Below are 22,410 nucleotides of genomic sequence, written 5' to 3'. Positions count from 1 at the left end.
AAAAAAAGGAACAACAAACAGCAATCAATTGCATGATCGACAGATACAACAAATGAAACTACAACCCGACCCTGCTAGCTAGCATAGCACTACCAGTATCCATCGAGAGGCCTTTGCAGGCACGCTGCAGCACTCGTGGAACACATACATATATATATCTAAATTACTAAAACCAGGAAAGCAAAGCATACATATGGTTACACCGCACACCACCACTCTATCTTCTTCTTGTCATGGATGTGCCGTTGCCGCAGGGGCAGTGGCAGTGGCAGCCTTGGTAGCGCAAAAGATGGGCGGGCAGTGGATCTTAGGCAAGGGCCTCCACGTTATTCCGGTTATTGTTGGCTTCTCATCCGATACTCGAGGCTTATCCACATCAGCACCTGTGGTCACACAAGCTATGCATGAACACCAGCTAGCTACGAGTGTTGAAGCATAACTCCATAGGAACGAACAAGCGGTTGAGCAAGTGGGTTACTTACGGTGGCCGCCGGCCTCGCCCTTGGCAGGCGCATGAACAAATGGAGCCAAGGCCGTTGCTGTGGACACGGGAGTGTCTCGAGCTAGCGTGCGCTGGCCTGAAAGCACCACTAGCAGCAGGGAGCAAAGGCCGAGCAAGAAGACGTAGGAGCAGGACCTGGAACCCATCGGGTGATCTGAGCAGAAAGTGCTGGCTCGCTCGTTGCTTTGAGTCTGGGGAACGTGTGATGCTCTTCGACCACCGGCGAGCGGGCAAATTTATAGGCCCCCGGTAATGAGAACGGACGTTTAGCTCTTGGCCTCTATGGAGGCCTTTTCTTGAAAAAAAAGATCAAAATTCAAAATTTTCTGTTTCAATAACATCTGAAAAAAATTGTGGAAGTAAACAAACATGTTATGTGTATGTGTGTAAAGTTTCAGGATGATAAACGTTGGAATGCTGCCTGTACAAAAAAGACAAATTCATGGTCTGGCAGGATGAATAGTATCATGTGTTAGAAAACCATAGATTTGCCTTTTTTGCACAGCCTTCATTTTAATGTATTTTCCCCTGAAAATTTACACACAGGTGTGTTATGCCTTCATGTGTATCTGTGTTTTTTTTAGTATTTTTTGAAATGTAGAAAATATGAAATTCGACAAAATTCGATTTTTTAATACCAAGCTCCATGGAGCTCGGCCTCTAAAGACAGTATTCGTCTAGTAATGTATTTCCTCTGTAGAGAAATATAAGCTTTTTTAAATAACTAGCGTAATGATCCCAAATGTCTTGCAATTCTTTAAGGGAGGCCTGAGTCCTGTTTGCACGTGCAAACGTTGTACTACATAATAAATGAACAATGGTTTCGTGAACGCAGGCGGTTTTTGTAAATTGCCGCAAGAAATAACTTCAGAAGGCGGAGACTACTTCGTGCCACCAACCATGGGATAATTTATTATTCCCTTTATTCCGAATTATTTGTTGTAAGAATGAGTTTATCTAGAACTAAAATATGTCTATATACATCCATTTCTGAGATAAGTAATTCCGAATTAAGTGGATATGGAAGTACAGAGAGAGAGAAATTGCTCCGGGAAAGATTAAAGGATGTCTCTAGGGCATTTTGCATCTCTGGCCCGACTCAATCTGGCTGGCCAAAAAACATGTTCCATGCATAGTTTGTATGCTCGCATCCTCTCCACTTTGGCTGAGTACAAACACACGCATTGGTGTTTGGTTGCATTCTTGTTTTACCCAGATGCGAAGTATTGTTGTTTAAGTAGATACAAGAAATTAGTCTGGTAACCTTTTACTAGAGTGGCGAGGATATCAGCACACACATTCCCATGGGCACAACATAGTCATAGACAGTTAAATCATAGTTATACGCAATATATTACTAGTCATATGCAAAAGTCTTAAAGCATAGTCATACATGCGAAGGTCTTAAACTAATAGTCCAATGCAAAAGTAAACTAGCACGCAACAACAAAGATAACACACTAGCTATCCAGGGAAAATGCCTCCTCCTACGGCTTGAACTTGGCGCCCTCCTCTACGCCGTTGGTGTCGAGGATGATCACTTCAAAGACGCCGGGAGTCACCACCTTGAAGTTCACGAGGTGGTTGATCTTCATGAGATGAGGTACGACGAAGGGGGGCACACCCTTTATTAAGGGTGAGCCTATCATTGACGGATCGGACCATGATTTTCTAGGCGCAACCAGTGTTCCTCATCAACACGGCGGTGTCCATGTGCGTCGTGAAGCCCATGGGCATCAGCATAGACTCCAATCGGACAGCAAGAATGACCTTGCAAAAGTCGTTGGCTCCGAGTCCTCATGGAAATACCCATACTTCCATGGCATCTTGGGGGCGCTACCGACCATTACGAAATAGGGTTTTCCCCGCTTTATATTATAAAGCACGAACATCGATCACAATGTAACTGCCTGGGCGAACGGTACAACAAGCCCAAAGGATAAAGGAAGAAGACCAAAATGCCAACAATGGCAGCTCAACAAGCATGAATGGTCCACCACCATTGCGCCCTCCATCTACGTCCCACCACTCACCATGGCACCGGACCTCCGCATACCAAACAACACCTCCAAGAAGGAATGCGATGCCAACGATGTTGTTGTGTGGACAAGTCCTAGGGTTTCCTCCGCACGCAGAAGGGGAGCGGGGGATGGGTAGCACCGACACCCTTCAAGAAGGAATGGCGGCACCCACCGGCGTCACCACGTCGGAGCCGAAAGAACCAGCAGGTATTTCTCCCGCACCCCCATGCCCCGGCATCCACTAGAACGGAGCCAAACCACCGTCGTGCCACCCGCAAGAAAGCACCATCACGGTCTTGGACCCATCCATGCTATCTTGCAGCGAACACCACCACGAGGACAAGAGAACAGAGGCAAGATCCGCCAAGATGGCACGGACGGAAGCACCGGAGCCGAACGGGAGGGAACCGCCTCCACCGTCATTGCGCCGGAGGCCTTTGCCTCCCGCGCCGACGAGGATTGCCGACCGAGACTACTCCTGTACTTTCCTACGGAGCAAAGCGAACACCGCTAGAAATGAGTAGTAGTCATCGGGACTCTCTAGGCACAATGCACCCTGCTTCGGCATGCGCATGTGACATGTCTCCTCCCCCTTGAATTATCGTTCCTGAATCCCTCATGTGTCTTATCATCTTCTCCTATATATCTTTACTTTTTACTAGCAAAAATGACCGTACGTTGTAATGAAAGAAAAATAAAATACATGCACTTATCTCAATAAGCATAGTCTCAAGACCTTCATAGTTTCTCGTTGTTTTTTTTCAATAAGCATACTTTGGGTTGCCGAACTTAGTCTGTAAAAGAAAGGGCTTACCAGCCGCTATCTCCCCAGCTTGCCGGATCTCCTCCCGAGCCGCTCTAGACTCGGACCGTGCTTCTCTCGCCTCTTTTAAGGCCTTGTCGAGTTCGCCCGCCTTGGTTTTGTTATCCTCCTCGAGTGATTTGTATTTGCCAGTGGCATCCTTTAGCTCTCGCTCTATGGTAGATATTCTCTCCTTGAACTGGCGCCGAGTGGCCTGTTCGGCCTTTAAATCAGCAGCCGCCTTCTTGGCAGCCTGAGAACACACAAGTGTAGGGGATCAATTGTAGCCTCTTTCCATAAGTATGAGTGTCAAACCCAACGAGGAGCTAAAGGTACAACAAATATTCACTCAAGTTCTATCGACCACCGATACAACTCTACACACGCTTAGCATTCGCTTTACCTAGAACAAGTATGAAACTAGATGTACTTTGTAGGTGTTTTTGGATAGGTTTGCAAGAATAGAAAGAGCACGTAAATAAAAACTAGGGGCTGTTTAGATAAAGAAGCAATAAAGTAAATATAGCGAGTGTGGAAAAGTGGTGGTAGGAGTTGCGAAATTGTCCCTAAGCAATTGACTACTTTACTAGACCGATAGCAAGTTTTATGTGGGAGAGGCCACTGCTAGCATGTCATCCCTGACTTGGAATTCTATGCGCTTATGATTGGAACTATTAGGAAGCATCCGCAAATACTAACGTTAATAAAGGTAAAACCCAACCATAGCATTAAGTGATATTGGTCCTCCTTTAATCCCGTATGCATCAATTTCTATGCTAGGTAGAAGCTTCTGTCACTCTTGCACTCCAATACATAGTCCTATCAACATACAACTAACCCTATGATGTGATCCACGCGTGCGCTCATATGATGGGCACCAAAGGACAACAACATAACCACAAGCAAATTAAATCCATCATAGCAATTCAGCAACCACCGATGGGACAACAAAAATCTACTCAGACATCATAGGATGACAACACATCATTGGATAATAATATGAAGCATAAAGCACCATGTTCAAGTAGAGGGTACAGCGGGTTGCGGGAGAGTGGACCGGTTTAGATAGATGGGGGAAGGTGATGGAGATGTTGGTGAAGATGGCGGAGGTGTTGGTGTAGATCGCGGTGATGATGATGGCCTCCGGCGGCGTTCCGGCGCCACCGGAAGCAAGGGGGAGAGAGCCCCCATTCTTCTTCTTCTTCCTTGACCTCCTCCCTAGATAGGAGAAGGGTTTCCCCTCTGGTCCTTGGCTCTCATGGCGTGGGAGGGGCGAGAGCCCCTCCGAGATTGTATCTATCTCTCTGTCTCTCTCTGTTTCTGCGTTCTCCTCCTCTGCCCTTTCACCGTTTCCTATATATATGGAGATCCGTAACTCCGATTGGATTGAAACCTTTGCCCAGATTTTTCTCCAAAAATTAGTTTTCTTGCGGCCGAAGAAGAGCAGCAACCGCCTTACGGGTGGCCCACGAGGGTCAGGGGTGCGCCCCTGCCTTGTGGCCACCTCGGGCACCGTCTCGCGTTAATTCTTCTTCCCATATTCTCCAAATATTCCAAAAATATTCTCCGTCCATTTTTATTCCGTTTGATATGGGGTTTCTGCAAAACATAAAACATGGAACAAACAGGAACTGGCACTGGGCACTGGATCAATATGTTAGTCCCAAAAATAGTATAAAAAGTTGCCAAAAGTATATGAAAGTTGTATAATATTGGCATGGAACAATCAAAAATTATAGATACGACGGCGACGTATCAGTATCCCCAAGCTTAATTCCTGCTCGTTCTCGAGTAGGTAAATGATAAAAAAAGATAATTTTTGATGTGGAATGCTACCTAGCATAATCTTGATCACATAATCTAATCATGGCATGAATATTAAGACATGAGTGATTCAAAGCAATAGTCTATCATTTGACATAAAAACAATAATACTTCAAGCCTACTAATAAAGCAATTATGTCTTTTCAAAATAACATGGCCAAAGAAATTTATCCCTACAAAATCATATAGTGTGGCTATGCTCCATCTTCACCACACAAAATATTCACATCATGCACAACCCCGATGACTAGCCAAGCAATTGGTTCATACTTTTTAACGCGCTTCAGCTTTTTCAACCCTCACGCAATACATGAGAACGAGCCATGGACATATCACTATGGGTGCAATAGAATAATAAGATGGGGGTTATGTGGAGAAGACAAAAAAGGAGAAATTCTCGCATCGACGCGGCTAATCAACGGGCTATGAAAGAGTAGGGATTGCCATGCAACGGATGCACTAGAGCTACAAGTGTATGAAAGCTCAAACTAAAACTAAGTGGGTGTGCATCCAATTTGCTTGCTCATGAAGACCTCGGGCATTTAAGGAAGCCCATCATCGAAATATACAAGCCAAGTTCTATAATGAAAATTCCCACTAGTATATGAAAGTGATAACTCAAGAGACTCTCTATATGAAGAACATGGTGCTACTTTGAAGCACAAGTGTGGCAAAGGATAGTAACATTGTCCTTTTTTTCTTTTTTTTTCGGGCTTCTTTGGCCCTCTTTTTTATTTAGGCTTCTTTGGCCTCTTTTTTTTGTGCAATGCTCAAATAATGATGATCATCATACTTTTATTTACTTACAACTCAACATTACAACTCGATACTAGAACAACGCGGGGATGAGGAGGAGAGGGGGAGCGCTCGCTGGGAGGAGTGGGGGAGGGGCGACCGGTCGCCTGCGGGGATGATGCGGTCGCGGGAGCCTCGTTTCTTTTTATCACGAGTGGTAATCAACATTGCGATTCTTGGATACGCCGCTACCGACCGTTACCGACCCGTAGTTCACTGGACATATTGCTTTGGGCGATGGAGGAGCCCGAGTCAGTCGGTCCAGGTCAGCAAGCTAGATGGTGATATGTCTCCAACGTATCTACTTTTTCAAACACTTTTGCTCTTGTTTTGCCCTCTAATTTGCATGATTTGAGTGAAACTAATCCGGATTGATGCTATTTTCATTATAACTACTTTGGCATTATTTTTGTGCAAAGGCGTGTCTTCGGTGGATCTCGTGGGATCGGTCGGTCTTTGTGTTTGCTGGATCTGTGTGGATCTGGTCTTCGTCCATCTGCGTTCATGTTTTTTAATATATGTTTTCTTGTCATGATATTTGATGAATAGATTCAAATTTTTTTTAAAAAAATAGAGATCGCGGAAGGATAAGTCGGCGGAAAAGGACAAAGGTGGGGGCAGATAATAACATAAGCACCAAATTGGTGTAACATTTAGACATGTGACGGTCCCGACGACGACGACTCCAGTCAAGCCAAGGCTTCGGCACGTCTCTATCTGTCCCCGACAAGCAAAGGTGGAGTGTTACTATACCTTTGGTGGTAGTAGTGCATGTCCCTCACCAACTATATTTTGTCGACGCACGTAACCCCGTGTGTTGTCCCTGGCCAAAATAATAATAATAGTCTAGATTATAGCGAAAACTCCACGTTAATGTATCGCATGCAAAAAACAATCGAATTATGAAAAGAAATGCTAATATAGCAGTATGGTCTTTTCTTCTTTACCCTTTGTGCACTTTCATGGAGACAAACACACATAATTTGCCCCACAAGTACTTGGTTTGGCCAAAAATGCTTTTCAGCACACGTAGTTTGACTCAAGAATACCTTTTGAACACACCTGCATGCAGATGCTGCACGCCTGATTGCTGTGATAAACAAATTTGACCACTCAAACATCAGCGGACGTGAATCCGTGGACATTGACCGGACATGCTTCATATTCTATCCCACAACCACGTTCTTCATATTTAAAATCTCAAACTCATGCAGTCTATGCAACACTACCTAAAGTAAACCGGATCATAGCTCATCACCGGACAAAATGATCATGATTCATCCACGCACAGTGCATATTGATACTGCAATGTAATTAAATCATAAATAAAACTTAGATAAAATGGGGAAGGGTGTAGGAATTGACCATTTCCTCGTCGACACCTTCCCCTTGCGGCCACCAGCGCAGCTGTGACCGTACTCCATGTACGTTTGGTACGTGGCAGTGTCAGAGCTAGAGCTGGAGTTTCCATCACGTCAAAGTCATCGGAGCATGTTTGGCCTGCCAGCCTCTGGAGCAGGAGGAGGTCCTGCTCCTTGGCATAATGGGCCTCCTTCGCCTTGGCCAACATCTCCTCGTTTGCCTCGTGCTCAGACAGCTCGATGACGAGCCGTAGCGCCTTGGCATTCTAGTAGTGGAGGCAGCGTGCCCCTCGTCTCCGCGGTGGTGAGAGAGCGACAGAGAACCGACTATAGGAGAGCGGCCTCGGAATCCACCGGCACACTCACGCGTGCCCGGCGCGTGGTCAATGCCTCGTCGTTGCCCGCTCCCCAGGACGACTATTACCGCGCCGCCCCTGCACTGCCCCTCATGTTCACCGTGTCCCCCGCCACAACAGCCACCGTGGCCCCTATTCTTATTGCTTGTTGGTCCCTCCTTTGTCTTCTGTTTGAGGCGGCGGGATTTCCGTGTCGCCTAGTTCATCCTCCGGGCCTACGCCATGGTTGCATCCTCCACCTCTATCGGCTCCAGTAGCTCCACGACTGTCCACTAGTAGAAAGGGGGCAAAGGTTAAGGCCGGGTAAGCCCATTAGTCCCGGTTCAGTCTAGAACCGGGACCAATGGGTGCATTGGACCCGGTTCGTGAGCCCAGGGGGCCGCCCGGGCCACGTGGGCCATTGGTCCTGGTTTGTCCGGACCTTTTGGTCCCGGTTGGTGGGACGAACTGGGACCAATGGGCCTGGCTCCTGGCCCACCATCATTGGTCCCGGTTGGTGGCTTGAACCGGGACCAAAGGCTCCCCTTTATCCTGGTTCATGCCACCAACCGGGACCAATGGTGGTGCCTATATATACCCCCTCGCGCAAGAGCAGAGCACACTGCTCTGTTTTTTCTGGCCGAGGGGGAGAGGGCTTGGTGGTGCTCTAACTCACCTCCTATGCACACAAGGTGTTCGATGGAATGCCCGAGCCACACTACTTAAGCTTTCTTCTCTCCAAGCTCGACCTCTAAGCTCCATTTTCCTCAATATTTGTCTAGGTTTAGCGGTCCGTCACGCCCCGCCCCCCTCTTCACCGCCGTCGATCACCCGCGCTGATCTCATCACCGGCACCACCGTGGTGAGCCTCTTGTTCTTATCTTCTTTCTGAAAGGAAAAATATTCTTACTTGTATGTTTAGATAGATACTTGTATCATTTTCTTACTTTTATTATTGCATTTTATATAGTGCGATGGTTTTGGTATCCGCCCCCGTCGGCCCTCGTCCTGTCTATGATTCGGATGTGGTATATATTATCTTTATAATTATTGGTTCATTTATTGTTTATGAAAATTATGCCGACCAACGTGACATAGATTTTATTTATCTAGGAGGTATGTGAACCGGAAATTTCAACCGACCCTATTGTTGAGAGGTTAAATTTAGTTGAAGAAGAAAACAATTTCTTGAAGGAAAAAATAAAAAAAATTGAGGAGGAGAAGATGATATTGGAGTTGCATGTTGCGGATGTCGTCGATGATCACAAGATCAAGATGGATGCAATGCGCTTGAAGATTAGAAAGATTAGAAAATATGCCGTTCATACCGAGGCTTGGTATCATTATGCCATTGGATCAATTGTTACCTTGGTTGCGATTATGATCGCGTTTGTTTTCGCATTGAAATGTTTTACATAGTTTCAATGTATGGTTTAATTAATTAGATGCTCTGGAGAGCTATATGTTGTTAGATGAGAACTATGTATGTACTTTGGTTTTAATGTGATGATGAACTTCTATTAATTTGGTCACTTAATTATCTATTCATGATGTTCTGTAATGGTTTTTGACACACTTAATTATATAGTATAACGCACGTAGATGAACCGGCAATGGATGTACGGTGACAGACACACCTCCGAGTACATTAAGGGCGTGCATGAATTTCTCGAAGCGGCTGAGGCAAACAAGCAGAATGGTTTTATGTGTTGTCCATGCCCTAATTGTGGGAATACGAAGTCTTACTCTGACCGGAAAATCCTTCACACCCACCTGCTTTACAAGGGTTTCATGCCACACTATAATGTTTGGACAAGGCACGGAGAAATAGGGGTTATGATGGAAGACAGCGAAGAAGAAGAGTACGATGACAACTATGTGCCCCCTGAATACGGTGATGCTGCAACGGGGGGAGCTGGTGAAGATCAAGAGGAACCAGACGATGTGCCCAATGATGCTGCAACGGGTGAAGCTGCTGAAGATCAAGAGGAACCAGACGATGTGCCCGATGATGATGATCTCCGCCGGGTCATTGTCGATGCAAGGACGCAATGCGAAAGTCAAAAGGAAAAGCTGAAGTTCGATCGCATGTTAGAGGATCACAAAAAAGGGTTGTACCCCAATTGCGAAGATGGCAACACAAAGCTCGGTACCGTACTGGAATTGCTGCAGTGGAAGGCAGAGAATGCTGTGCCTGACAAAGGATTTGAGAAGCTACTGAAAATATTGAAGAAGAAGCTTCCAAAGGATAACGAATTGCCCGACAGTACATACGCAGCAAAGAAGGTCGTATGCCCTCTAGGATTGGAGGTGCAGAAGATACATGCATGCCCTAATGACTGCATCCTCTACCGTGGTGCATACAAGGATCTGAACGCATGCCCGGTATGCGGTGCATTGCGGTATAAGATCAGACGAGATGACCCTGGTGATGTTCACGGCGAGCCCCCCAGGAAGAGGGTTCCTGCGAAGGTGATGTGGTATGCTCCTATAATACCACGGTTGAAACGTCTGTTCAAAAACGAAGAGCATGCCAAGTTGATGCGATGGCACAGTGAGGACCGTAAGAAAGACGGGAAGTTGAGAGCACCCGCTGACGGGTCGCAGTGGAGAAAAATCGAGAGAAAGTACTGGGATGAGTTTGCAAAGGACCCAAGGAACGTATGGTTTGCTTTAAGCGCGGATGGCATTAATCCTTTCAGGGAGCAGAGCAGCAATCACAGCACCTGGCCCGTGACTCTATGTATGTATAACCTTCCTCCTTGGATGTGCATGAAGCGGAAGTTCATTATGATGCCAGTTCTCATCCAAGGTCCTAAGCAACCCGGCAACGACATTGATGTGTACATAAGACCATTAGTTGAAGAACTTTTACAGCTATGGAATGGAAACGGTGTACGTACGTGGGATGAGCACAAACAAGAGGAATTTAACCTAAAGGCGTTGCTGTTCGTGACCATCAATGATTGGCCCGCTCTCAGTAACCTTTCAGGACAGACAAATAAGGGATACCACGCATGCACGCACTATTTGGATGACACCGAAAGTATATACCTGGACAGATGCAGGAAGAATGTGTACGTGGGACATCGTCAATTTCTCCCGACCAACCATTAATGTCGAAAGAAAGGCAAGCATCTCAAAGGCGAGGCAGATCACCGGAAGAAGCCCGCCATGCGTACCGGTGATCACGTACTTGCTATGGTCAATCATTTACATGTAATCTTTGGAAAGGGTCCCGGCGGACTAGCTGTTCCGAATGACACTGAGGGACGCGCACCCATGTGGAAGAAGAAATCTATATTCTTCGACCTACCCTACTGGAAAGAGCTAGAGGTCCGCTCTTCAATCGACGTGATGCACGTGATGAAGAAACTTTGCGTGAACCTGTTAGGCTTCTTGGGTGTGTATGGGAAGACAAAAGATACACCTGAGGCATGAGAGGACCTGCAACATTTGCACGAAAAAGACTGCATGCCTCCGAAGCAGTATGAAGGTCCTGCCAACTACACTCTTACGAAAGAAGAGAAAGAAATTTTCTTTGAATGCCTGCTCAGTATGAAGGTCCTGACTGGCTTCTCGTCGAATATAAAGGGAATAATAAATATGCCAGAGAAAAAGTTCCAGAACCTAATGTCTCATGACTGCCACGTGATTATGACGCAACTGCTTCTGGTTGCATTGAGGGGGCTTCTACCGAAAAACGTCCGATTAGCCATTGTGAAGCTATATGCATTCCTCAATGCAATCTCTCAGAAGGTGATCGATCCAGAAATCGTACCAAGGCTAAGGAGTGATGTGGCGCAATGTCTTGTCAGTTTCGAGCTGGTGTTCCCACCATCCTTCTTCAATATCATGACGCACGTCCTAGTTCATCTAGTCGACGAGATTGTCATTCTGGGGCCCGCATTTCTAAACAATATGTTCCCCTTTGAGAGGTTCATGGGAGTCCTAAAGAAATATGTCCGTAACCGCGCTAGGCCGGAAGGAAGCATCTCCATGGGCCATCAAACAGAGGATGTCATCGGGTTTTGTGTTGACTTCATTCCTGGCCTTAAGAAGATAGGTCTCCCTAAATCGGGGTATGAGGGGAGACTGACTGGAAAAGGCACGCTAGGAGCGGACTCAATAATATGTAGGGACGGGCATTCTTGGTCTAAAGCACACTACACAGTTTTGCAGAAATCAATCTTGGTGACCCCGTATGTCGATGAACACAAGAACAGTCTGCGCTCCAAACACCCGGAGCAGTGCGACGACTGGATTACATGTGAACACATCAGGACTTTCAGCAGTTGGTTGGAAACACATCTCAGAGGTGAAAACATTGTTTGTGATGAGATGTACTTGTTGTCCAGGGGAGCATCTTTGACTGTATTGATTTACAAAGGATACGAGATAAATGGGAATACATTTTACACGATTGAACAAGATCAAAAGAGCACCAACCAAAACAGCGGTGTCCGCTTTGATGCAACAACCGAGAGGGGAAATGACACATATTATGGTTACATAGTGGACATATGGGAACTTGACTACGGACATGATTTTAAGGTCCCTTTGTTTAAGTGCAAATGGGTCAATCTGTCAGGAGGTGGGGTACAGGTAGACCCACAGTACGGAATGACAACAGTGGATCTGAAAAATCTTGGGTACATTGACGAACCGTTCGTCCTAGCCAATGATGTGGCACAGGTTATCTATGTGAAGGACATGTCTACCAGATCGAGAAAGAGAAAAGATAAGGAAGAGAATACATCATACGATGAGCCAAAGCGCCACATAGTTCTTTCAGGAAAAAGGGACATCGTGGGAGTGGAGGGCAAGACAGACATGTCTGAAGATTATGAAAAGTTTCATGAAATTCCTCCCTTCAAAGTCAAGGATGACCCAAGCATCCTGATAAACGATGAAGATTATCCATGGTTACGGCGCAATAAGCAAATGACACAAGCGAAGAAAAAGTGAAGACTTTCGCCCGCAACTATTATGATGATACAAGCGAAGAAAAAGTGAAGACTTTCAGAGTTCATTTCAAATGCTTTAATGTCTTATGGTTTGGCCCTCGTAATACCATTAATCCCGGTTCGCTCCTCATCAACAATGTTCTCACCAAGAACACTCTCAAGAGGGTAGCCACGTGGGCCATGCTCCCGGTTCGTCTGGACCTTTTGGTCCCGGTTCCACGCACGAACCGAGACCATTGGTCAAGTTTATAATTTTTCTAAAACTAAAAGCAAAAAGAATTAAAAAATAAAGCAAAAAACGAAAGAAAATAAATAATGCAGAAAACAAAAAAAAACTGAAAAAAATAAAAATAGCAACAATAAGTATTTTGTTGTAAGTAGAAACAAAATAAAATAAATAAAGCAACAAAGAAAACAAAAAACAAAAAAAGTGTTTTCAAATTTGAAAACTAATGGCATTAACAAAAAGTTTATAATTTTTCTAAAACTAAAAGCATAAAGAATTAAAAAATAAAGCAAAAAACAAAAAGAAAATAAAATAAATAAAGCAACAAAAAACAAAAAAATGCCACCTACTGGGCCCCCACGGCCTGAATACGACTAGAAACCCATCCAAGGGCCAGGATTCAGGCCCGCAGGAGGCCCAGTAGGCCCACAGGCATAGCAGTGACAATTAGGCCCGTAAGCCTGCAATGGAGAGAAGCTCGAGAGGGGTGCGGCAGTGGGGCTTATAAACCACTGCGCATCCCTCTCAACTAGAGAGGTGGGACTAAACTTTTGACGCGGGGCAGCACAAGGCCTTTGGTCCCGGTTGGTGCCACCAACCGGGACTAAAGGGGTGCATTGGCCGGTACCAATGCACCCCTTTAGTCCCGGTTGGTGGCACCAACCGGGACTAATGCCCACCTTTAGTCCCGGTTTCTGCCACGAACCGGGACTAAAGGCTTTGCTATATAAGTTCACACTTAGGAAATTTTCACTCTCTCACCTCGCAGTTGCCGCCCCGACGCCGACGCCACCAGGCTGCCCCGACGTCGCCCGCCCCGGCCCGCCCCCGTCGTCGCCGTCGCCCGCGCCCCTGCCCCGACGCGCGCCGCCCCGGCGCGCCCCCGTCGCCGTCGCCCGCGCTCCTGCCCCGACGCGCGCCGCCTCGGCCCGCCCTCGCCGTCGCCCGCGCCGGCCCCTTCCCCGACGCGCGCCGCCCCGGCCCGCCCTCGCCGTCGCCCGCGCCCCCTACCCCGAGCGCGCGCCCACTGCCCCGTCGCCATCCTCGCCGCCGACCCCGCGGTCCTCCTGGTGGCCGGCGCCCTCCCTAGCTAGCATTTTTTTCATATATATATATATGATTTTTTTCATATATATGCTTGTTTTTTTATATATATGTATATATGTTCTGTGTGTATATATATGTTCATGTATATATGCAAAAGATAGTTTTTTAGAAAAATTAGGATTTTTTTTCTGTTCATAGATTTTTTTGGTGATATTAATTATTGTAAATATGCAAATGTTTGTATATTCATCATATGAACAATGAATTAGGCAATACTACTTCATGTATGTTTAAGAAGGAAGAAGAAGAAAAAGAATGAGAGGAAAAAGGAAATAAGAAGAGGAAGAAAGGAGAAGAAGAGGGGAGAGGAAGAAGAGGAGAAATAAATAAGAAGAAGAAAAAAGAAGAAAAAGAAGAGGAGAAGAAGAAAGTAATAGAGGAGAAGAAGAGAAAATAGAATATTCTATTTTCTCTTCTTCTCTATTCCTTTCTTCTTCTTCTCCTCTTTTTTTTCTTCTTTTTTTTTCTTCGATCTTCTCCTCTAGCTATTCTTTTCTTCTTCTCCTCTTTTTATTTCTTCTGGCCTAGCGTGGTTACGGACATACCCCTCCCGATAACTTCAACACGAGGGGGGGGTCGATATACCCCGGCCCTCCCTGATAATATTATTTTCCCATGTACGTATGTCGTGTCGATATGAACTCCCGATAACTTCAACATGTGTGGGGGGGTCGATATACCCGCTCCCCGATAACATTATTTTCCCAAGGATGTATCTCATCGTTGTCGATATATCCCCTCCCGATAACTTCAACACGAGGGGGGTCGATATACCCCCTCCCGATAACTTCAACATGTGGGGGGGGGTCGATATACCCCCTCCCCGATAATATTATTTTCCCATGTACGTATGTCGTCGTTGTCGATATAAACCCCTCCTGATAACTTCAACACGTGGGGGGGGGGTCGATATACCCGCTCTCCCAAATAACATTATTTTCCCGTGTATGTATCTCATCGTTGTCGATATTACCCCCTCCCGGTAACTTCAACACGAGGGGGGGTCGATATACCCCCTCCCGATAACTTCAACACGTGTGGGGGGGGTCGATATACCCGCTCCCCGATAACATTATTTTCCCGTGTATGTATCTCATCGTTGTCGATATTACCCCCTCCCGGATAACTTCGACAGTGAAAACTCTCGAGGAGTACACCCAAACTAATATATCCACGTGATGTCATGTTTGTGTAATAATTGCCATGTTGTAATATATATTTGCAGAAACAATGGAGCACGGACAAGACGAGGAAGCAGAAGAGAGGTTGCGGGACATAATCTTAGACAGAGGTGATGTCATGTCGTGTTATCTTAACAACAATGATGGTCTGGAAGAACAGCATGGTGAAGAAGCAGGTCCGGAATAACAGGGTGACGGCTCCGGTGACCGACCAGAGTCCAGCCAGGTAAATATATTAGTTAAGCCTGTGCTGAGACTAGCTAATTGATGCATTCATTGTTTTGGTATGTACACATATTAATTAACTCTCGTCTTTCTTCTTTTTTCTAGCCCTCCGAATCGAGCACAACTTCGGTAATGAGACGAGGCCCGAAGAAAAAGTTGCGCGAGGATGAAAGGTTTGAGATCACAGCAATCGCGCGTGACGGCCTACCTATTGAACCCATCCGGACAAAGGATGCATTTACTGCTCAGTGCGTGGTTCTTGTTAGGGACAAGATCCCGATCAGCATCCACCAATGGTTTAAGCCGGCTAAAGAAGACCCTGAGGTGTCTTATGTCAATGATATGCAGAAAGATGATCTTTGGAATGAGCTGAAGGCAAATTTCACCCGACCGCCAGAGGAGGATCCGGAGAAGCCGGTTATAGAGCAATTAATTAAGTCTGCTGCTCTTAAGAAGATGGCAGAGCTATTCAGGAGGTGGAAGAATGAGCTCAAAAGGTTTGTCGACAAAGAAGAGACACCATAATTCATCGGCAAGTATGAGAAGATCAGAGATCAATGGCCCGCATTTGTTGCCCACAAGACATCGGATAAGAGTAAGAAGATGTCGGAGATAAACAAGAATAATGCTGCGAAGATGAAGCTTCACCATCGCACGGGGTCAGGTGGCTACCTCAAAGGCCGGCCTAAGTGGGCAAAGGCTGAGACTGATCTGCTTGATAAAGGGATCGAACCAGAGAGAATGAACTGGCCAGACCGTTGCCGGACTTGGTTCTTTGGGGCTGGCGGATCCTTGGACCCTGTAACAGGGAAGTGTGTTTGGACGGACGAGCAACTTGACATACCCTTCAAGAACCTTCGGTACTATATCGATGTAGCGCAGAAAGGGACGTTCCTTCCAGACAGAGAGAACGACGAGCTCACAAAGGCCCTCGGAAATTCTGAGCACCCTGGACGGACACGAGGCACGCCAGGATCCATTCCGTGGAAGGCTGGGTTTTCGGTCGCAGGCGGTTACAAATGCCAAGAGAGGAGGAAGAAAGTGCAGCAGACCAAACTGCAGGCGCTTAAAGCAAGGGTACAAGGGATAGAGGAACGAGAAGCAAATCGCAGCAAACGAACTGCCGAAGCTTCCCCCGAAGCTACCCCGCCATCTCAGCGGAGAAGCAGCGAGGCTTCCACCGAGCTGCTTCAGCCGGAGCATGTCTTGACGGCTCCTGCCTGCAGCTATCCCGTGGATGCTATCTCGGAGTCTCAAAATTGCCAACTTATGACGCAATGGATTAATATGAAGGTCAAGGCGGCTGTTGGCTCTGTTTTTCCTAATGAACCCGGCACAATTTTTCACTGCCGGCCGATTCCAGAAGGATATGCTAAGGTGATGGTGGATGAAATAACGGAGGGACTTGAGGACCTCCCGCTTGACCACCCGACCGAAGAAGGGGAGACTCGGCTGGGTTCTTCTCTGAAGACTCCATGCCTATGGCGGAAGGAGCTCATCAACCTTCCGAACCGGACGCCTCTGCCTCCTCCTCCTCCTCCGGCGAGTCAGGGCACTCCGCCTCCTCCACCGCCTCCTCCTCCGACGAGTGACGATCAGGGCACTCGGCCGGCTCCTTCTCCGGCGCGTGGCGGCACTCCGCCTCCTTCTCCGCCTGCGCCGGCGCGCCCGAGCAGCCAGCCTTCTCCTTCTCCGCCTCGTCAGCAAGGGCGGAAGAGACCCGCCGCCGCTCCGGCAGCTGCTCCGGCGCGTCGTAGTCCTTCTCCTCCGCCTGTTAAGCAAGTAAAGAAGATAGCCGCTCCGTCTGCTCGGCCGGCGTCTAGCAGTACAGCCAGAGGTGGGAGGACATACAGATTCGGTCCTTCTCTGAAGACTCCAGAGAAGTTACCATATGAGAGGAGCCCGGAGGAGAACGCGGAGATCGCGTGAACCGAAGTGGATGATTGGTTTCAAGGGTTGAAAGCAAAGAGACATCCACCTCCGGAGGAGAAGGTAGATCCGGTGAAAGCGAAGCGCACTCTGGCTGCCCTGGCAAAACCACCCAAGTCTCCGTCGAAAGGCAACTATAAGCGCATTATTGGAAAGACATGGGCCGAAGCGGAGCGGTCGGGAAGTACAGTCAGTGATCTTAGGATGAAACAACGATGAGCAGCTGGGAAACAAATTGCCCAGCTCGGCGAACAAGGGAATCAATCGTGCCCCCCACTCAAGGTGCCTAGCAACATCGTCGATCCGAGGATGGTGCCCAGTTATAGCAATCTTGGAGATTACCTGCCCGACGATGTACATTATGATTTCATGGATGTGCAGATACACAGATACGAGTACGGGAAGCTCTCGTCAAAGATGAAAGATCTGTATCAACGATGATGCGAAGATTGCATGATTGGTACTTGAAAATCTGCAGAGAGTCTGGGGGGAGGAGTACTTTGTATGTGAGAGTTAAACCGGAGCATGACCTCGTTGGAATTGATCTGTTGCCTATTCCATTTGAGGAGTTCTATCAGTTTTTCAATCAATTGGCCCTCGATAAAGCAACTGTCACCTGCTACTGTCTGTAAGTACTACTACTTCTGTCATTAAGTCTCTCTATATAGCTCAGCTCTTTCATTGCATGTATTTATAATTATCCTCACTATATTATGCAGATTGAAGATTGCCGAATTGAAGAAAAGACAAGTCGGTGATATTGGGTTCATTAACACATATCTCATAGATGCAACTGAGGTTAAATTTCATGCCGCAGATACCGAGGCCAACTTGCTACGATCATTCAAAATAAATGAAAAACAAAGATATAATACTCTTTCCTTACAACTTCAAGTGAGTGTTACTGTCTTGTGCATATTCGGTTTCCCTTATATATTAGTCCATGTTATAGTAATGTAATTGATGAGTTATGTATGCATGCGCAGTTACCACTATATTCTCCTAGAGATTAGGCTTGAGCAAGGAGTAGTAACTGTCTTGGACTCTAAACGAAAAGATCCCCAGGAGTATGCGGACATGACTGAAATCCTTGAGAAGTAAGTTAAATCGATGATTATCCACCATATCAGCAACTTTGTTCATTTCCTGATATCAAGTAATTGTTTTCTTTTGTTTGGCAGGGTTTGGAGAAAATTCACCAAAAAATCTCCGGGACTGCCGAAGATGCTGCAATTTAGATACCCGAAAGTAAGTACTATAGTAGCATGTTCCGCGCGTCTCCTAGCTATTGATTCAAGCGCTAGTTTCATCAATACCATTTGGCATTCTTGCTTATCTGTTTGATTGACCTCTATTTCTTGTAAAGTGGTTGTGGCAGGAACAAGGGAATGATTTCTGTGGATACTACGTTTGCGAGTCCATCCGCCACATGACCTGTGAACGGGGCGGGTACTCGGACGAACAATATGAAGTGCGTAAGAAATAATATTCACAATTTTAGTTTATTACCATCATTTGTGTTGAGTTTCATTTATTCATATATATATATATGTATTGACCCCCTTCTTTAAATTAGATGTTCTGGATGCAGGATGAACTCCTAGCACCAGATCGCATGCGAGCAATTCAAGAGGAATTGGCGGCATTCTTTCTTGACCACGTGATCGCTGAAGACGGAGAATACTATGTGGAGCATGCGTCCGTAGTTTAGGAGATTATATTTGTAAGAGATAATTATTGTATATATGTAGCCGGTAGTGTCGGATAGATATACGAGAACTTGTTGTTCGACCAATCTCTCGGAGAAGGAGAGGTGGTCGATATCACTTCTCTGTGTATGCATATATGTTCATGACGATCTTCTATTTCCTTCGTTTGCTTACTAGCTAGCTAGCGTGGCTAGTCCTCTCTATATGTATGTATAGTACGTAGCGTCGACCAAGCACGGACATAAGAGAGGACACTTCTCTCTATTAATTAGCTATCTAACACAATATATACCTAAATTAACACCCCAAAACCCCCACCCCCCCCTTTCCAAAAAAACAAAAACCCCAGCCACAGAAATACTGACGCGTGGATGCCTATTGGTCCCTGTTGGTGCCACCAACCGGGACCAAAGGCCTCCTGCCTGGGCTCAGCGCGCAGGCCATGTGGAGGCCCATCTGTCCCGGTTCTGGTTTGAACCGGGACTAAAGGGTCAGGGCATTAGTAACGACCCTTTAGTCCCGGTTCCTGAACCGGGACAAAAGGCCCTTATGAACCGGGACAATAGGCCCGTTTTCTACTGGTGGTCGGTGTACAAAAGTAGGGGTCCTTTTGGTACCCCTTTACTTGTGTACGGGCAGTTGTAGCCACACCTGTGACCACGCTTGCCGGGGAAGAGGAAGTAGGACACTGGACTACCAGAGCAGTGCTCAAGACCAGAAGCATGAAGAGCAGAAGGGCGAGGTGAACTCCCCTGGCAAGGCCCTTGCCGGGGCGGCCTCCACAGCCCTGGCAAGAACCTTACCGGGACAACTTGCCCAACACCATAGTCCGCCACCCTTGAGCTTGAGAGTTCCGACACCATCGATGCATTGGAACCAAGGCTCGGGAGGCGCCTCCATGGTGGCATGCAAATCTTTGTGAAAATCAGAAGCCTACAAGACTAGATGAGAACCAGAAGACAAAGATCATCGGCGAGATCCTTGCCGAGGATGCCCATGAGACCCCCGGCAAGGCCCTTGCCGGGGACGCCCACGATGCCGCAGCAAGACCCTTGCCGGGGACATCTACGAGGCCGCAGCCAGGCCCACGCCCAGGCTCCACCGCCATTCCCACACAGCTGCCAGCCCGCCAACTAGGCAGGCACCTGCGTGGCAGCATGCAGCTTCCAGGTCAACTCAGCAAGCACCTACGTGGTGGCATGCAGATCTTCGTGAAGACTCTACCACCACACCAACTCAACAGCCAGCCAGCTAGCGTGGCACTACACGCCTCATGAGCCAGCAAGGCGAGGGGGCGACAAGTGGGACGAGCTTCCTTGCCTTCCCCGATAAAGTAAGAAGGGCACGTCGGTTGCACATTAAATGCGTTTGTCCTACGGTGCCAGGAGATAGACTCGACTACTGTACAACTTTCCACCTCTGGTGTGCCATTGTGGCAGCCCCTTTGACTATGAAAGGAGGCCCGCGGCGTACTGAGAGTGGATTCGGACTTTTTGGACCCTGCATGCTTTGTAGCTAGTCCAAGAACACCAGATAAACACAAACCAGCAGGAGTAGGGTATTACGCATCACTTGCGGCCCGAACCTAGATAATCCCCTCGCGTTGACCTTCTAATCCCGCTCTTCCCACAGCCCCGCGCCCGCCAACCATAGCAGAAGGGATTCTTTGTGGTCCCATAGGTGTCGTTTCCCCCAACATCTTTGGCGCGCCAGGTAGGGGGGTGCGAGCTGTGAGAATCCGGTTTTGAAGCCGACGTATCGACGTCTTCATGGGGATGGCTTGAGAGGAGAAGGCGACGTCGATCAGCCGCCCTCTGGTGCCGTCCGCAGCCGCAACAGCCATCCGCATGGCCACGAAAAGCTAAGTCACGCAAAATTTTGTTTAATTTCATTTATATAAGTTGGTCTTCCTCAAAGGATCTCGTTCCTTGTATGGGAAACCTGCACGCAATGGGACCCTTCCGCCATTGGCAACGCCCTTGCTCTATTTCGTGCCCACTCAACAGTTCAAGCGGCCGTGCTGAGAAAGGCAAGGTGGCCTACCCGCTATTACCAACGCCCTTGTCTCTGCCTCGAGTCCGCTCGATAGTTCAAGCGGCCGCGCTGAGAACGGCAAGGTGGTTTGCCCGGCAGCAAGCGCCCCCCTGGCAGGGTGCTAAGGATCCGTCCTCAAAGCACCACGGCATGGGTTTACGCGTCGGCTGCCTTATCCAACCAAGCATAGGGTGCAAACATACAAACAAAGATCTAACAGGAAAATAGCATGCTTGATCTTGAAGTACTGCAAAGTTATGTTACATCAAATAATCGTTGTGGTTCTAACTTAAGATAAAATTGTCTTGGTCTTGAACTCGCAGCGGCAACGAGAAACGGGGTGCCTAGTCCCAGCGTTGGCCCTCCACCCTCTGGACTCCGTCGACGCAGTCGATGATGGGCTTGATACGCTCCTTGAGCGCCGCGAGGTCCGCCTCCTCCAGCAAGCTCTCTAGCGCATCGGCAAAGTTGACGGTGGGGTTCCAGAATGCCACCTTGGTGAGCACCTTGGTCAGGGCACCCCAACAGAGCCTCCGGGCCTCGTTGGCCAGATAAGTTGCCCGGTTGGAACGGAGCTGATCCAGGGCGTCGAGGATGCGCTCAAAGAACAAGGTCAGCCTGGCGTTGGGGCTTATGTTCCTGTCCTCGGAGAGCCTAACGTCCGGCATGCCCATGAAGGCTAGCTGGGCGGTGAGCTTCCCCGCAATGTCGATGAGGCGGCTGATCCAGAGCTCCATGCTGGCCACATAGTCCTCGCGGTTGGCATTGTCGTTCTTCCTCTTCTGCCTCTCGTCCGCCAGGACCTGGTTCAGGGTCTCCTCACTAGCCCTGGCCTCCGAAAGCGTCCCCTCCAGGCCGTCCAGCTTCAGCTTCAGGTCATTGATGGAGTCGTTGGCCTTGGAGAGTAGCTCGGCCTTGCCGAGGACCGCGGCTTGCGCATCCGCCAAAGCACCGTTGGGCGTGTCCTTCTCCTCTGTCAGCTCCAAGACCTCTTTCTTCAGCCCATCCCGCTCCACCTCCAGCTCCTTCACCTTGCCGGCGTGGTCCAGGGCCAGATCGTGGAGTGCATCCTTGTGCTTCTGCTCCAGCTCCTGGGTCCACTGCGCGACAAGCTTCTCAACCTCCTCATCCTTGCCGCGGAGCGTGGCGGTGAGTGCTTCCTCGCGGGCGGCTAGGTCCTCCTCTTGGGAGTTCAGCGAAGCCTGCTGCCGCCGCCGGGCAGCCTCGTCCTTGGCGGCCTGTTCCTTCGCCACCTCCTGGGCCTTCTCGACGTCAGTCTGCTTCAGGATGAGCTACCGTTTGCGCTCGGCCAGCTCGTTCTGGGCAGCCTTCAGTATTTGCTGAGCCTCGCGGAACATGGCCTGGGTCTGAGCGACGCGCTCCTCAAGATCC

General features: G+C 48.0%; 1 long non-coding RNA gene across 1 annotated transcript; it reads right to left on the bottom strand.

Annotated features, from left to right (window-relative positions):
• Window positions 1-3: 3 nt before the first annotated feature.
• Window positions 4-729, bottom strand: LOC125523747. Its single transcript, XR_007290363.1, has 2 exons — window positions 483-729; window positions 4-383 (listed from the first exon to the last, which is right to left on the bottom strand). It is a non-coding gene; the product is annotated as an uncharacterized LOC125523747 (long non-coding RNA).
• Window positions 730-22,410: the final 21,681 nt, after the last annotated feature.

This window comes from Triticum urartu, chromosome 7 (genome assembly GCF_003073215.2).
Source record: "Triticum urartu cultivar G1812 chromosome 7, Tu2.1, whole genome shotgun sequence".
In the NCBI taxonomy this organism is placed as follows: Eukaryota; Viridiplantae; Streptophyta; class Magnoliopsida; order Poales; family Poaceae; genus Triticum; species Triticum urartu.
The sequence above is the reverse complement of the archived record's forward strand: the minus strand, read 5'-3'. Positions and strand labels throughout refer to the sequence as shown.